The 18,955-nt window shown below is 36.4% G+C and overlaps 1 protein-coding gene across 1 annotated transcript in view; it reads left to right on the top strand.

Annotated features, from left to right (window-relative positions):
- Nucleotides 1-1,070: 1,070 nt before the first annotated feature.
- Nucleotides 1,071-18,955, top strand: part of sim (bHLH transcription factor single-minded) — a 63,069-nt gene continuing 45,184 nt past the window's right edge. Inside the window, exon 1 of the mRNA XM_073085140.1 lies at nucleotides 1,071-1,577. The gene's annotated coding sequence lies outside the window, so the exon portion shown is untranslated. The remainder of the gene's footprint in view (nucleotides 1,578-18,955) is intronic.

Here is an 18,955-nt window from a genome sequence, read left to right as displayed (position 1 = left end):
TGAAGCAAAATATGTAACAATGTTGGAGCGAGTTCAAAATAAATTTGCGAGGCATCTGTACAATAAATTATACGGTGTATATCCATACTACCCGTTAATGTACCCCACATTGTTCGTGTTAGGAATGGTGGGTTACAATCAACTCAGAGTACGCCGAGAGTTCGCACTAATCGCGTATTTAGTAAAATTGTTGCGCGGTGTAGCTCATAATCCGGAGGTACTGTGTCGCCTGGAGCTCTGTGCTCCAGAGGACTATGTGTGTAGACGCCGGCGCCCGCCCCTGCTGGCCGTGCCGACAGCCAGGACCGAGCTATTGGCTAAGTCACCTCTTACTCGAGCACTCTGTACACTCAACCAGGCGCATGAACATCTTGACGTATTTTCATGCAACTTGAGTGAATTCGCAATAGTTGTGCTTCATATAATATGTTTAATGAAGTAGGAATGTAGGTAAGAATTTAGTTAAGTATTTAAAATAAGGCCTCTCTATCGTATTGGGTGTTTAGCCTGTAAGGATAGATGTAATGGTGTTTTAAGAATAAATAAATAAATAAATAAATAAATAAATAAATAAGTTGGGCATTTTCAACTAAATATAAGTTTACATGGACTCCTGTGAACTAAATTGGAATGCCCCGTGTCACCATATTATCAAACCTTTTTTAACATCGCATATTATTCTTAATGCAATAGGTGTGTTTTTACAACCTTTGAAACAATGTTGTTTTTACAAATACATTTTTTGATTAAAAATACATTTTTTTCTAAATACAACGTGGTTTATATCAATTTTCTCCAAATATAATGTATTTTCTTCATTTCGTAATACAGAAAACCTCGATTTTTCTTACTAATACATCGGAGTAAAGAATTGTTTAAATAAATTGCGTCATTTTTTCGTAAAACAAACAAACAGACATGCAGAATTACGTAATTATTTTATATTGCAGTCATTTCGCTTACGAGACATTGATATACACTATGACGCGTCACTCCCTATCCCCCTCTCATCCCTCTGGACGGGAGGGAACGGGATGCAAGACGAGCGCCCGTCAGTCAACCCACGACACTAAACGAGGTTGCGCGCCAAGTTGAAAGTTCACAGATTAAAAATCATAAAGGTGAAAGCTTGAGACAGATTATAAAAAAAATAAACATTATTTTTTTTATTTTACCGTAGTTCGGTTAAAATTGCGCAATATACTGCGTAGTAAAGTGTGCTAAGACAGATTATAAATAAATTGTTTTATTTTTAATTTTTTCGAGTTTAATTCGGATAAAGATTATGTGTTGTGTAATGCCGTAATATTTAAGTTATAGTGTGTGATTCGAAATATGATTTTTATGAATTGGAGTAGTAAAGCTATGTTAAATTTTGAAATTCGAATGTGTTCTTATTAGACCAGTGATGTGCTTGAATTAAGAATGTTTTTTTCTTTTATTATTGTGAATGCGTTCAAAACTAAGTGCCGTGATTATAAAATATAAAAAAATAATTAATAACGTTTTGTTAATTGTGAAAATGAATAGCAATGTTGTTTATTGTTGATCTTGGACTTCTATTGGAATCGTATCAGGTAAGTTTTGTAACAATAATCCTAAATAAGTAAAATTTTAAAAAGCTCTACCACGATTCTGAAGGGTTACTAAAAGTATTATTTAATTTATTACGTATTATCAAATAAATGAAGACAATTTAACGTTAAAATTTATATACCAAATATTTTTCATACAGGCATATAACAAATTATAAATTAAAAAATAAACGGTGTGCTTATTCTAATTTTAAAACTGACTCTACATATTACATAAAGCGTTACATAAAAAAGACTTCAACGAACCACATAAAGCGAAAATAAAATACAAATGCTTAATAAATTACTTTATTTCTCTTAAATCTTTATTAAAATAGTTTCATTTTCTATTTTTTAATATTTTTAACGATATAATATTTTGTATACTGTCGACATAATGGCCGCCGTCGGAACAATACTCTGTACAGTTTAAAACTTTAAATTAAAACTTACTCTAATTATATAATTAATACCTATATAGGTTGGCCTTTTTCTATTTTATTTATTAACCGTTTTTTTGTTTTGTAGCTACTAAACACTAAAGAGTGTTCAATAGAAAAATGTTAAATCTAGGACTATGTTCGAATTTCAATGAGTGGGCGAACATTAGTACTAAAAATAAAAATATATTAAAAAATGTATGATTATTCGATAGTATGTAATTGTTAAGTGTTAATCGACGCCTTTTCATAATTTTCTTAAGAACAATAATTATTAAAATTAAGTCATTGATGTTATTTCTTGTACGTTATTTTCCGCTACTGCTAAGATATTTATAAATATATCAGACATTTAAAAATTACATATGCATTTCCCTCACAGCGTTTTTTTACGGTTGAATAGTGGTAAAAGGTGGAAGAACCCTTTAGTGCTTGCCGACGGCATCGCTACCACACCTATGTCTGCCTCATAACAACGGTGAAAACCCTTTGGTTTCAAGGGTTATAGTAATCGGGTAGTTTTAAAGATGATAGAGCGCTCAATGGTTCGACTCCGACGGCACCACCGCCACACCTATAGGTACCTGCCCAGTAAAGCAGTTTCAAACGCTCCTGTTTTCTGGTTTGAAGGGTGTGGTAAGGGAGACTTATTTTTTCGTGGCATTCCAGCCTAGTCCTCAGGGGTAGCGCATTTTAGGGGTAGGACTTTTATCGAATCTTATCTGGGTTTGATTACAGATGTCCATGGGCGGTAGTGGATGCGCGTAAAACTATAGGACAAAACTAGTAATTAGTTATAAGTAATTAGTTATAATTAATTAGCTTTTACCCGTGGCTCTGCTCCCCGTTAGGTCGATGACATAAGTTTATCTACTTATCTTTGAAACAGTAAGTATTTTTTGCGAGATAAATGTTCTACGTTCTTTTCTAGACTCCTGATAACGCGTGTACATTTCATGACAATCGGTTTTATAGTTAAGGTTTGAAAGTGTAACAAAGAAAGAAACACACTTTCGCATTTATAATATTAAGTTGTTAATATTAAGTAGCCGTGATAGCCTAGTGATTAAGAAACTCGGCCTCTCGATCGAGGTGTCCGAGGTTCAAATCCCAAGGCGCACCTCTGATTTTTCGAAATTATGTGCGTATTAGATATTAATTATCAAGTGATAATTAATGTCTAATCTAATAAGACAAAATGGTGGAAAACATCGTAAGGAAACCTGCACACCTGAGATATTTATAAGAAATCTCAAAGGTATGTGAAGTCTACCAAAAGGTCAGCGCGGTGGACTATGGCCTAATCCTTCTCATTATGAGAGGAGAACCGTGCCCAGCAGTGGGACTGTAATGGGTTAATGATGAATATTAAGTATAACTACTTAATCAAACAGTAGGGACTGTTATCGTATAGTGTCAGGTTTCGAATAAACATAGCTTTGTTTAGTTTTTAGTATAGAGCTTTTAAATTGTAGAGTTAAATTACATCATTGTTTTTTAATACAAATGAAGTAGCAGATAAGAATGCTCCACCTGATAGTAAGTGGCCACTGCCGTATGGACGTCTGTAATCAACCCCAGATTAGATTAGATTCCTACTTGAGGTCGGCTATATATACGCCTACCCTGAGATCTAAGCTGGAATGTCTCGGAAAAATATGTCTCCCTTACCACACCCTTCAAATCAGAACAAAGCGCTTAACACTGCTATTATAACAGAAATAGGTGTGGCGGTTGTGTCGCCGGAGTCGATCCACAAAGGTTCTACCACCTTCACGCCTGTAATCAACCCCAGATAAGATAAGATTCATACCTGAAGCTGTCCCTGAGGACTATTTATTAATGCCTCGGATAAGTATGTCTCTTACCACACTTCAAACCAGAACACAACAGCGCTTAACACTGCTGTTATAACAGAAATAGGTGTGGCGATGGTGTTGGAGTCAAACTACAGTCAACTAAACCTTTAAAACTACTCAACATAATTTATTTGGGCCAGTATTGTTCGCTGTAGCGTCATAACAGTGTCAGCTTTCATAAAGCTTTGTTTCAGCTTCGGTATAGGGCTGCGAGCTTTTACAAATGGTTGTTTATTTCATAGGGCAATAATGTTACGGTTTTGTACTCAAAGGATAAAAACGGTACCCTATTATTAAACCTTCGCTGTCTGTGGCAGGGATCTATCTCTTGACCCGTAATAGGTAGGCACTTGCAATTTTTACAGAGTAAGTGTAATGGTGGCTGCTATACGAACAAAAACTACTAAAAATAAATTATAGTTTAAAAACTAAAAACCACACTAAAATCGCACACGGAAAATCGTTAATCCTGATTTCTGACGATCCTGATAAGGAGAATGGGATAAAATTATTAAAATCGTGTATTGTCATCGGTTCTTGATAATTGTTAAAATTTTTAAATTAATCGGACGTTCGAAGTGGGTAAAAATCGAGTTCAAAGATTCTGTTATATACATACATACAACCCAAGCTAATAAAAGCGTGGTAAAAAGGGAAATCGCTATACAAGAAACGCTTTATCTATTGAATTATAATAAGAAGGTAGAAACAGAGTTCATATTTTTACAATATATTTACTTCCATGACTACTATGATAACATATACTGAAAAAGAAATGGGAGAACAGAACACTAATGGTTCTTCCATGTTCTTCCATAGTGACATGACACAGTGTAGTGTTAGTGAAATAGTGATAAGTAAACATTATAGAACACAAGAACAATGTGTCTACTCCTTTATTTGATAAGACAAAGAAGTGCAGTGTCAGAGGACGCCTTCATTATATGATTATTTAGCAGTTTAAGTTAGCGTTGAATTACTCATTAGTCTTTAATTAGGCTAGATTGTAATTAATATAAAGTACCTCACTACTTTCTTGGTATTTTATATATACAAAAATAATTATAGTTTAAAAACTAAAAACCACGCTAAAATCGCACAAGGAAAATCTTTAATCCTGATTCCTGCCGATTCTGATGAGGAGAACGGGATAAAATTATTAAAATCGTGTATTGTCATCGGTTCTTGATAATTGTTAAAATTTTAAATTAATCGGACGTTCGAAGTGGGTAAAAAGTTCAAAGATTCCGTTACATACATACAACCCAAGCTGATAATAAAAGCGTGGTAAAAAATGTTTAAACATTCCATTTCCATGTTTATAGGTAATTAGTTTAGTTTTAAACCGTGTTTAAGGGATAGGAAGGAAGAAACAATCCTTTTTATACTTACCCAAGAGATTCTACTTTATCAGAAAAAATGGCGTTTGTAAAATACTTTTGAAGGTGGTAGAACCCTTTGTGGTTCGACTCCGGCGGCACCACCGCCACACCTATTTCTGACATAACAGCAGTGTTAGGCGCTGCTGTGTTCCGGTTTGAAGGGTGTGGTAAGGGAGACATACATTTTCCGAGGCGGTCCAGCTTAGTCCTCAGGGGTAGCGGCGCATCTGTGGCCGACGTCAGGTAGGAATATCTAATCCTATCTGGGGTTGGTTACAGATATTCATGGGCGGCAGTAGCCACTTACTCGTCTGCTACTCCTATTTTAAAAAAAACTTTGTTTGAAGGTTTCACCACTTTGTCTTTAAACTCTACCACAAATAAACATTTAATCATATTGTTTAAACGTTCTACCACTATGTCATAGATTAGTAAAGATTACTCACTCCTAACAAGAAAATGTACCCAGTTTTGAGAATTGAAATAGTTGCGTAAAAAAGTTTTGCCACGTCTCCGTGCTAAAATGTCCCTAAAATATTTGAAATAATTATTTATGTAATAATTTACGTAATAAAAATTACGCAGTATTAGTTATTTATTCGTAAATTTTCTCTAAAAATGTTTTTATTTGTCAAGAATTAAAAAAAAATAACTTACTAAAACAAGCCGTTTGTAGCTTCATTCAATTTCAAGGCGGCGAAGTATCTTTACTAATCTATGCACTATGTAGAAAGTATTTTTATAATATAGAAGTAGCAGACGAGCATGCAGTTCAATATGATTAGTGACTGCCGCCCGTGGACACCTATAATCAACCTCAGATAAGGTTAGATTCGGTTGACCATAGTTGCGCCGCTACCTTTGAGGACTAATCTGGAACGCCTCGGAAAAATATGTCTCCTATCATACCCTTCAAACCAGAGCACAGCAGCACTTAACACTGCTGTTATAACAGAAATGGGTGTGGTGGTGGTGCCGCCGGAGTCGAACCACAGAGGGTTCTACCACCTTCAAATGTTTTTTTTATTACGTACCCAGCAAAGGTGTAATTTTTTAAGTGGTGTCGCCGTAAGGTCAGCCCTAAAACAGTGATTTCCAATTTGATATATCGCTTTTGTTCTTTGTTATGTGCGACCGTTAATACTGAGCAATGGCCCCGTACCGTTGATGAGGGGATCGCAACATTTTTTTAAATATTTTTAGCAAGTATAATAAAAAAAAACTTTTCGGGTCTTTTGTTTTTTTTATTTAATAATAACTTAGGTACATTTTTTTTATGTAACGGGTACTCACGATATGCGTTTTTTATTGCCGATATTTCGAAGCAGTTGCATGGATCGTGGTCACAGCGAAACAGAGGTGGAGGGTTAGGTACAATAGGCATTTTGTGTACAATTTTTTAAAATAATTGCTAATTCCAAAGACATGATCTTTAAAAGGTGGTGCTCAGAACTCTTACTATTTCAACTTCGGCGGCACCACCGCCACGCCTATTTCTGCCTAATAACGTTAGTTTCAAGCGCTGCTGTGTTCTGGTTTGAAGAGTGAGGTAAGGGAGATATTACTTTACCGAGACGTTCTAACTGAGTCCTAAGGGGTAGCGGCGTATCTGTGGCCGACCTCTGGTAGGAATATGTAATCTTATCTGGGATTGATTACAGATGTTGATGCGGCAGTACTTACCATCAGGTGGACTGCATGCTCGTCTGATATTTCTATATTATAAAAAAAATATTTCCTTTGGAAGGTCGATAAAAAATATTTAGTGCGTTGAAAGCCAAAGGTTGCCGAACCCTGGCCGAGGCAATAAAAACATGACTTATGCCTATACCACACTATAACTGACTAACTTTACAATACGAAGTGTTCAAAGGCTTAATACTTCAACATAAATTTAGCATTTATTTATTAAATTTATTTAGGTACTAGATTTAGTTACAAACTGTAGTTTATTTAAAAAAAATCGGCGGTAAAGCAGAAATACTTTTCTGAGGCGTTCCAGTTTTTATATATCGATACCTTAATTCGGAAATCAGCCAACTTCAATTTTTGTCAAAAGGTTTTTTTATTTATTTTGATTTCGTTCAACGCTATTTACTATCAAAATAAATAAAAAAAAAAAAAAACATTTTGACATAAAAGTGGAGTTGGCTGATTTGCGAATTAAGGCATCGATATGTATCATTGTTCCAGCTTAGTCTTCAGGGGTAGCGGCACTTGTGGCCGAATACAGATAGAATTCTAATCTTATCTGGGGTGGATTACAGATGTCCATGGGCGGCAGTAGCCACTTACCATCAGGCGGACTGCATACTCATCCACTACTTTTGTATTACAATTTTTCATAAAAAGTTGATGCCGGTGGTGCCTCCGAAGAAAATCAAAAAGGAATATGTCAAAAAGATATAGGTAAGAAATAGGTGTGACGGTCCAACCCCAAAAAAAATTATACGAAAAAATCATTCAAAATCAATCCAAAAAACCTAACACACCCTTATTCAACCGAAAAAGCCGATACCCTTAAAAAAGCGGCATCAATTAAATCGACAAACAACGAGAATGCAGCGCAAACAACCCCACACCCTGGGGTGCGAAGCTCAGATACGGCACGTTCGCGGGACGCGCCCTGATTGGCTGAAACTCTCCCGCCGCCCCATTTTCCACCAATCAGCTGCGAGCGCTAAAGGTACGAAAAGGACATCCAGATTGAATACGCTGAAGGTACAATAGGTAAAATGAGTTGAAGGACTTTTTAAATAAATTGGCCAATGGGCTATTTGAGTTTTGACGTCAAATTTAAAGTTATTCTGTATAAAAACTAGCTGACCCGTTTTTAAATGTTAAGGTTGAACAACCCTTATCATTTAGGGGTATAAAAATAGATAGTAGCTGATCCCCAGACCTACTGAATATGCATATAAAATTTGGTGAAAATCGGTAAAGCCGTTTCCGAGGAGTACAGTAACTAACATCGTGAGACGTGAATTTTATATAAGTACTAGCTGACCCGGCAAACGTTGTATTGCCATATAAATAAAAAAATGTTAAGGGTGAACAACCCTTATCACTTAGGGGGATGAAAAATAGATGTTGGCCGATTCTCATAGATACCGGATAAGCACAAAAAATTTCATCAAAATCGGTCAAGCCGTTTCGGAGGAGTATGGCAACGAAAATTGTGACACGAGAATTTTATATATAAGTATAAGATTAGATGATTAATTTAACTTTTAAAAGATCAGTATGGTTCTACCGAAGAGGTACCACTTATTTCTAGAGTTTAGCAATTTGCGTTTCGGTGGAACTTATGGCACAATTCTTCATGATCGAACAAGGCTCTGCCACCTTTTAAAAGATGCCTCGTATTTACAAGGATGTGGCTGAAAAACAGCGCTGCATGGAACCCTGACTCTGTGTCAGCAAATAGCAGCAGCTCTTACGACAGGCAGTGGATACGGTAACCCTATTCTGGTCCCGGAATACAGGGACAATGCTTTTCCATCTAACCCAGTAGTTCCCAAACTTTTTTTTCTCGTGGACCACTTTCAAAATTTTACTGGTTTCGGTGGACCCCGTCCTGCTACATTTGTACCACATTCTTAAAGTCGCCGAAAAATTAAAAATAAAAATTGTATCGCTGCTGAGTTCTGTTCCTATATTCCCAGATAGCGTTCCTATATCCCTACGGCATACATTAGGTAATAGGTAAAAACTATGATTACATTTTTGCTCTTTAGTATCAAAAGCAGATCAATTTTCGTCGACCTCCACTAATATTTTGTGGACCCCCATTTTTTGTTCACGCCTACGTAGTCCCCCAGTGAGTCTCCCGTGGACCCCTGGGGGTCCACCTGGACCACTTTGGGAATCAATGATCTAACCGCTACTGTGGTCCATGCACGGCAATAGCCACTTACTATCAGGTAGACAACATTCTCGTCTGCTACTCCTATATTTTACTCGTAAAAACAAACATTATAGAATTGTTTGCCCCCTTCACATCCCACTCCCTGCAAATCGTAGATAAGTGGCTCCATATGTTTGCGATAAAATTATCGTAAATCCCATTTGGACGCGTGCACTCCACAAACAAACCAGGGTTACGAAGTAGGCATGGATACAGGGAAAACATTTTGTTTGGCAACTAAAATGAATGTTGGAATGCTTTGAAAATATGTGAAACGAGCTTTTGTCTGGCTTCGCTCGCGTTACGAAATAATATTTTTATCCCCTATTTTATCCTCTTGGGGGTAAAGTTAATCAAAATCCTTTCTTAGCCTGCCTACGTCATAACATCTACCTGCATGCCAAATTTCAGCCCGACCCGTCCAGTGGTTTGGGCTGTGCGTTGATAGATCACTATGTCAGTCACCTTTGAGTTATATATATTTAGATTATCGTATCTAATATTGTAAGATATTAAAGTTTGTTAATAGCAGTGATAGCCTAGTGGTTAAGAAACGGCCTCCCGCCAGGGTCCGAGGTTCAAATCCCAGGCACCTCTGATTTTTCGAAGTTATGTGCGTCTAAGAAATTATCACTTGCTTGAAACGGTGAAGGAAACCTGCTTACGTGAGAAATCTTAAAATAAGTTTTCAAAGGTATGTGGAGTCTACCAATACGCACTTGTCCAGTGCGGTGGCCTATGGCCTAATCCTTCTCATTCTGAGAGGAGACCCGTGCCCAGCGGGAAAGTAATGGGTTGATGATGATGAGAAAGTTTCTTTCCTACACTTTCGCGCCTTAACTACATAACCGATTGTTCAAAGGTTCAAAAAAGGACATAGGGTAGCTTTTATCCCGAAAAAAGTACTGTTCTCGAGGGTTGAAAACTGTCTGCGAGCGTAGTCACGGGCAAAACCTAGTGTGAAATAAGTTTTAACGAGCATTTTTAAATATGAACAAAACATCTTCTATATAAAATTCTCGTGTCACAGCGTTAGTTACCGTAGTCCTCCGAAACGGCTTTACCGATTTTCACCGAATTTTATATGCATATTCAGTAGGTCTGAGAATCGGCTATCTATTTATCATACCCCTAAGTGATAAGGGCTGTTCACCCTTAGATTTTTTTTATTAATATGGCAACATAACGTTTGCCGGGTCAGCTAGTATACAATAAATAAAACATAAAAAATAAATGAAAATTTGGTGGTACGGTACTCCAGTAGATTGTTCTTATTTTTAGAATATAAGAGTAGCAGACGAGCATGCAGTCCACCTGCTCGTAAGTGGCTACTGCCGCCCATGGACATCTGTAATCAACCCCTGATAGGATTAGATATTCCTACCTGAGGTCGGCCACAGATACGCCGCTACCCCTGAGGACTAAGCTGGAACGCCTCGGAAAAGTTCAACTTGCACTTGGTCAATTATTTAATGGTAGGCAGTTTGAGGTTCTTAAAAAATAAATAGTACGGTAAGACCCTTCATTGTCCTACCTTAATAACATAGAAACCCTTAATGATTCTATCTTAAATAATTATAGTTTAAAAACTAAAAACCACGCTAAAATCGCATAAAGAAAATCGTTAATCCTGATTCCTGACGATCCCGATGAAGAGAATGGGATAAAATTATTAAAATCGTGTATTGTCATCGGTTCTTGTTAGTTATTCAAAATTTTCAATTAATCGGACCGTTTAAAGTGGGTAAAATTCGAGTTCAAAGATTCCGTTACATACATACAGGTCAAGCTAATGAAAGCGTGGCAAAATAGATACTTATTGCCAGCCGGTGCCCACCTTCTAAATATATATAACTCAAAGGTGACTGACTGACATAGTGATCTATCAACGCACAGCCCAAACCACTGGACGGATCGGGCTGAAATTTGGCACGCAGGTAGATGTTATGACGTAGGCATCCGCTAAAAAAGGATTTTGATCAATTCTACCCCCAAGGGGATAAAATAGGGGATGAAAATATTACTTCGTAACGCGAGCGAAGCCGCGGGCAAAAGCTCGTTTAGTTATAATACTGTTGGCGTAGACGTAAATGTTGACTTATTTTTGCAAATAAGCCATTGGCATAAAAATAAGCCACTTAACATAAGTCTGTGTGCATTGCAACTTCAATACTTAGCACCCAGACCCACTATATTTTACTAATTTTCTCTGCATTTTAAGTGTAAGTGGGCGAGAACTCTTTGCTTACAAATTATCGCAAACACTCAGTTAAAATTATTATCTATTTACTAAGTTTAAAATTCAGCCCCTAAATTGGGGGTCTGAGGTTCAAATCCCAGGCACGCACGTCTGACTTATCAAGACTATGTTATTATTTTTTGTTTGTTTGAGGAAAACTTTGTTTGTTTGTTTGATTGTAATGAATAGGCTCAAAAACTACTGGACAGATTTTACAAATTCTTTCACCATTTGAAAGCTAAATTATCCACGAGTAACATAGGCTATATTCTATATGAAATAAGTATATTTGATAAATATATTTTGAGGCGGTACAAAATTTGCCGGGTCAGCTAGTGCCTAATATAGAAGTACCAAATAAGCTTGCAGTCCAACTGACAGTAAGTGGATACTGCCTATGGACATCTTTAATCAACCTCAGATAAGGTCGTATAAGGTCCTATAAGGTCGGCCACAGATGCGTTGCTGCCATTGCCAACTAAGTTGAAAAGCCTCCGATAAGTATGTCTCCCTTACCACACCATTCAAAGGAGAACTCAGTAGCGCTTAGTCCTCAGGGGTAGAAATCGGATCTTATCTGAGGTTGATTACAGATGTCTGCAGGTAGTAGAAGACACTGTTTGCTTGTTTACTATTTCAATAATATAAGAAAAACTTAGAAACTGAAATATATGTATTCGTAACACTTTATGTGCAATTCAAGGGCAAGTGGGTGAGGATTATTTACATACAAATAAACGCAAGACATCGTAGACTAAACTTAAATAAGCTTAGTATTTATAATTTATCTATATTTACATATTTTGTGTACAAAAATTCGTAAATATAGAATTATAAATACCGTAGAACCATTTTGGTTTGGTTGGGAAGTAATACCGCTACACCTATTTCTGCCTCATAACAGCATTGTTAAGCGCTGCTGTGTTCTGGTTTGAAGGGTGAGGGTTAAGGGAGATATACTTATCCGAGGCGTTCCAGCTTAGTCCTTAGGGGTAGCGGCACATCTGTGACCGAACTCAGACTCTAATCCTATCTGGGGTTTATTACAGATGTCCATAAGCGGCAGTAGCTACTTACCATCAGGTGATTTGCTCGTTTGATACAATATTATAACAATTGGCCAAGTGCGAGTCGCACTTGCACATGGAGGGTTCCGTACCACCAAAATTTCATTTCTTTGTTATTTTTTCTATTTATTACCAAAGCAGCCGTAGAACGAAATACACTGTGAAAATTTAAACTATTTATCTATTATGGTTCAATAGATAAACCAAAAAACGCCGAAAAATAGCGGTTCTATGACGACCCCCTTTTTTTTTTGAAGATGTTTTTATTTTTAGTATTACTTGTTATAGCGACAACTATAATACACATTCTGTGAAAATTTCAAGTGTCTATCTATAGTTCCAGAGATAGTCCTGTGACGGACGGACAGACGGAGAAACAGCGGAGGTTTAGTAATAGGACCCTAAAAAGTAGGCAATTTGCAGCCCATTCCCTTTGCAAATCACATAAGTGGTGGACGAGAGATGTTTGCACGCAAATTATTGTTAGAGTATCCACGCGTGCTGTGAACAAATAAACGTATTTCCAAAAACAAATCCATAAGCGTTTTAAATCCAAAATTGTATATTTAATGCATACGTGATATTACGACAATGTGCCATAATAAATAAAGCAAAGAAAAAAATGTAAAACTGAAAGTGAAATTACGGTCACGACTAAAATCTTTAAACGGCGTCACAATATCCGTCATTTAATGTTTTTTTTTCGTTTTACATTAATGAAATGAAAATGTAATCTACGTCACATTAAGTGGTCACTTCCGCCCTTGGACATCTGTAATCAACACCACATAGAACAGGTTCTACCTGAAGCTTGCCATCCCGAAGGACTTACATCGTCGCCTCATATATAATATTTGGTTCATATATACAAAAATATCTACTTAAGTAAAGAAAAATAATAAAAACAAAATCCAACTGTTTGTAATATAGCGCATGTTGCTCCCAAAATTCAGACGAATCCAACGACACCTCATATATTAAAATCTATCAAGCCCTTTAAGCTACGAAAGAATGGAACATACATACCCTAGAAAAACATTACCCTCCGCTATTTAGAAATAAAAAACTGGCAAAAACATATCTGTAGGCAATTTGCAGCCCATTCCCTTTGCAAATCACATAAGTGGTGGACGAGAGATGTTTGCTCGCAAATTATCGTTAGAGTACCCACGCGTGCTGTGAACAAATAAACGCATTTGGTTGGATTTAAATCGCTTATGGATTGAAATCCGTTGCTGGTTTGTTGTATTTGTGTCGTTGGTTAGATGTAAACGTGATATTACGTGAATCTATGTCATAATTATAATGTGGACGTGAAATTACGTTCTCAGTATAAACGTATCTATTAGAATGAGTTCTGTAAAGAATATTCTTTAAATAACATATTTCGATTTGATTAAAACGTTTAATTACGCGAGAATATGTGTCATTTTTATAATAATAATAATAATAATAAAATAATTTGTTCGCGGAAGTTGGCTACATGCACACATACATAAACATATGAACAACATATGAATTTATTTATTTGATAGTAAATGGCGTTGAACGAAATCAAAATAAATAAAAAAAACATTTTGTCATAAAGTGGAGTTGGCTGATTTGCCAATTAAGGTATTGATTTCTGAAAATTTCTAAAGATTTGAACCCGGTACTCCTACATACAAACCAGTTAAGTACCCTTACCATGAGTTTTCAAAACATTCCACAATTTTACGTAACGTTTACTCAATCCATTATTCTGTTCCGTTTGCTTAGTAGACTGAGTACACGTAACAATAAGTAAGTGCTCAAGTATTTTTGTCTGCCTACATGTTCGCAAAAAAGAGAGACAAAACATAAAGCGAAATTTTGTCAATTAGACATTTAATGTTACGTTATTGACACTATACTTCTGATAAAATCCGCCAGGGGCGCTGATTGGAAATTGTATGGGCAAATACGTAAACAAATACCAAAACAGTCATATTTGTCGAAACGTAAAAACTCATGGTAAGGGTACAGGAAGCGTCTGTGCTCTATATTATCTCTACAATTCGTTATCTACGTGATGGGCGTGGTCCGCCCTTCGCAAACCCCGCCTCACCTGTTATAGATATACTTACTACAGACATCGCTTATCTGTAACTGTATAAACGGATCGTTATTGGATGAAAACTACTTAGCGGCGTTGTGCAACCCATTACTGTCCCACTGCTGGGCACGGGTCTCCTCTCAGAATGAGAAGGATTAGGCCATAGTCCACCGCGCTGGCCAAGTTGGATTGGTAAACTTCACATACCTTTGAGATTTTTTTTATAAATCTCTCAGGTATGCAGGTTTCCTCACGATGTCTTCCTTCACCGTTTAGCAAGTGATCATTAATTTCTTCTGATGGGTAAAAAATATTAAACTCGCGTCAGGTCACGTGGCCTGATCGAAAATTCGTAAAACGGCAAAGCATAATGCAAAAGTGAAGGTGTCATCCGGTGTCAGAGTCATTTTTATTTATTATATTTCATTATTTAGAATAGGTTTCGAAAGTTTTCACTTCTGCCGACACTCCCGGAGTGCAACCTGTAGATCCTTACTAATATTATAAATCCGAAAGTAACTCTGTCTGTCTGTCTGTCTGGTTGTCTCTTCTTCACGCCCAAACCACTGAACCGATTTTAATGAAATTTTGTACAAAGATAGTCTGAGACCCGAGAAAGGACATAGGATAGTTTTTATCCCGGAAATTCCACGGGAACTAGGGATGGCGATCTAAGATCGATTAATCGGAGAATCTATCTTTTGGACCCAAAACATCGATTATTTTAATCGATATTAGTAAGGATTGAATCGTAAACTATGCATTTGATCAAGTGATGATCTTTAGCAAAGTTGAAGGTACGTTTTATGTATGTTAGTATGTTATATTATTTTCTTTTAAACGCGGGCGAAGCCGCGGGCAAAAGCTAGTTTTTTATTAGATTTTGCTTGCTTCGTCTGATTTAGTCAGTGTGTATATAGATTTGGTCAATGATTACCTACCTTGTAACTAATATAAAAGTAAATCAGTATCTACCTATACAGTTTATTTGAGAGTAAGCTACTGACGTATGGACATCTGTATAATCCCAGACAGGATTAGACTTTTACCTGAGGTCGGCCACAGATGCGCCGCTACCCCTGAGGACTAAGCTGGAACGCCTCGGAGAAAGTATGTCTTCCTTACCACAATCTTCAAACACACAGCAGCGTTTAACACTGCTGTTATGAGGCAGAAATAGGTGTGACGGTGGTGCCGCCAGAGTCGAACCACAGAGGTCTACCACCTTCCGAATATGTAATATGTAGTTATATTTAAGTAATTTAAAATAAAAATCGTTCAGTTCATGGGAAATAATATCTACTGTTTTGATAAGAAAACGTCTCCACAAACACGTAACGCCAATTTTGGAATGTATAAAAATGATACTTTACGCCGTAATCTAAGCACGTAGTAATTATAAATGGGGTTATGGAATATTATTTTATCAGATTGAAGTACAGTAGTAGCAGTCTACTTGAAGGTACAGTCCGCGTAAAACTGCTAGTCCGCTCTGAATATAGAAATTAATCGTAATCTGGAGGACTGAAAATCTGCACACGCAGCCTGGCACAGGTCACATAGAGGACCGAACGCTGCATAGCTGCCTCGCGGCAGTTCACAACACCGGTGGGCAGTGTACCCACTGAGGAGATTGCCCGGGTAAGGAGGGATCCCTCGAGGCCCGAAAACCCTGCGCCACGCGGCGAAGTCACGCCGCGGCATAGGACGACCATTTTGCTTGAAATGAATCGCGTCGCCATAGTAAATTGTATGACTACACCTGCTCACAACACTTCAGAGCGGACTAGCAGTTTGGCGCGGACTACAAGTGGCTACCGCCGCCAATAGACTTGTATGATCAACCAAAGATAAGATTAGATTCCTCTCTGAGATTGGCCACAGATCCGCTACCCATCAGGATTAAGGCGCAACGCCTCAGAAAAGTATGCCTCCCTCCTAACCAGAACACAGTAGCGCTTAACACTAGATACTTATTAGTCAGTAATATTTTTTTTGACATTTTTTTTGTTTTGATACCGATAAATAAGTTGTTCATAGCATTATCATTACCACGTTAAATGATGTTACAAACGAAAGCTAGCTAAATTAACCAAAAGATTCCCACATTTTAGCATGTCTGTATTCATTACATTTTGCCGCCCACCCGCCAACCAACAAAAAGAGGAACTACAATTGTTAAAGACCTACTGCTGCGTGAGAAAATACGCCATCTTTCTTTGACAGTGCCTTTATGGAAATTAGAAAAAAGTGCTACTCAGTAGGTATACTTTTAAACATATTTCACACTAGCTGACCCGGCAAACTTTGTACCGCCTCAATCTATTTATCAAATATATTTCATATAAAATATAGCCTATGTTACTCGTGGATAATGTAGCTTTCGAATGGTGAAAGAATTTTTAAAATCGGTCCAGTAGTTTTTGAGCCTATTCATTACACCCAAACAAACAAAGGTTTCCTCTTTATAATATTAGTGTAGACAAAAAAAGGAAAATGATACAAATTTTGTTTTGTATAATCTTTTGTTTTATTCTATTTAGGTACTTACCTAATACTTACCTGATTTTTAAATTTTAACTGTTTACTTGTGTATATTTAAATACTTAAAAGTAGATTAAGAACATCATTAGGTAAAAACACGTTTTTTACTCTTAACATAATTTAAATTACTCTTTAATTGTTTTCTTTTAAGTATTTTAGTAAAAACTTTGAAATAACATATTTAATACTTGGACAAATATAAAGGCATACCCTTGCTTTTCTTTTCTATGCGCATACCACACTATCGAAAAAAACATCTGTATCGAAATCAATAAACGTGAACGCAGCGATAACTTCCCGCCAAAACAAATCTGTCATTGAGTACTATCGTCGAATCTCGACATAATTCGGCAAACGCTTTCCCCGGCACGTCCCACTCGTGTACTACGACCTTTTTGTAAACCTGATTTATTTTGTCATTTGAATACATGTCATTGGTTCATTGAATTGTATAATTTATTGAAGAATGACAATGTGGGGGCTGTAATGCGTTTAATACCTACTTATAATACGTTGTAATGGCTGTAACGCCCACGTGATCTCGATATAAGATGGCCTACTATATAAGAGATCACGTTCTGCAACAGCTTATAAAAAAAAACATGATTTGGCTGAAAATAAAAAGAAAATGACATATCAGCATAGATTAGTAGATTACTCGCTATTAAGAAGAAAATGTAACCTTTTGACAATTGTCACTGTCAATTATTTTTGTGTTTGAAAAAATAAAAAATGTTGTTTTAATATCATTTACGAATGAAACGATATTTCTTCGCACTTTTCTTCGATTTCGTGTCTTAACTGCGCATGTCGGCATTATTGCAATTGTCAGCCGTTTAAGTCATAATGACTTCCTTCAATTACAAGGCGGTGAGATATCTATACTTATCTATGCATATCAGTTAAGATGTTATGAGGAATATTTGTCTCTATGTGTTTTTATAATCCAGTTTTTTAACTAAGTAGAAAAATGCAGACAGAGAGATTCAACAATTAGCCCTTTGTATTTAATAAAAATATAACTTTTCCTGTCTTTTAGTGCATATTTGAAGCCTTTCACCAAATTTCGATGGTGTAATAAGGCAGATAATATGACGTAACCAAAAAATAAGAAATAATTTACCTACTTACAAAAGTAATAATGATTTTGAATTACCCCGTACATACACACAAACAAATGAGACAACACTTTTATATTTCGAATAATAAGAACATGAGTTTCCCAAATGTCATTTGAACACAGACACTTAATTAAATTTATCGCGTACTTAAACCAAGGTTTCATCTTCGTATAAAACTAAACAGCGTGTAAGTTTTAATAAAATAACAGTTTACTTACGCGACGGTCGTTAAAAGACTATAAAATGACAAAAGAACAAAAGGCATTACCCTACAGCGTTCGAACGTGCGGCTGAATAACTAGCCGCCTTTGTCTATCACCGATCGACGATAACAACATGTCAAATTATGACACTTGAGATTATTGAGAAGCATACGGGCTGTGTATCAAGATAGTTTTACTCTTGGAGACATAAAAAAAATTGCTTATCAAACATAAAATTGTTGGAGCCAAAATACGCCATGATAAAAAAGAATATGATAATGATAATTATAATGATGATGATGATAATAATGATATAATGATAATGATAAAGATAAAAAATACATACAGACCTCGGAACCTCGTCTTTTTCGTGATGATGATTATGATGATGATGATGATGATAAAGATAAAAAACACAGAACTCAGAACCTCGTCTTTTGCGAAGTCCGTTAAAATATAAACGAACCAACATAATAATAATTATAGTTTTAAAACTAAAAACCATGCTAAATTTGCACAAGGAAAATCGTTAATCCTGATTCCTG

Source organism: Epargyreus clarus, unplaced genomic scaffold (assembly GCF_041222505.1).
Source record: "Epargyreus clarus isolate Ecla_fem2 unplaced genomic scaffold, WU_Ecla_fem_2.2 ptg000022l, whole genome shotgun sequence".
In the NCBI taxonomy this organism is placed as follows: domain Eukaryota; kingdom Metazoa; phylum Arthropoda; class Insecta; order Lepidoptera; family Hesperiidae; genus Epargyreus; species Epargyreus clarus.
This window is presented reverse-complemented; position numbering and strand designations above follow the sequence as displayed.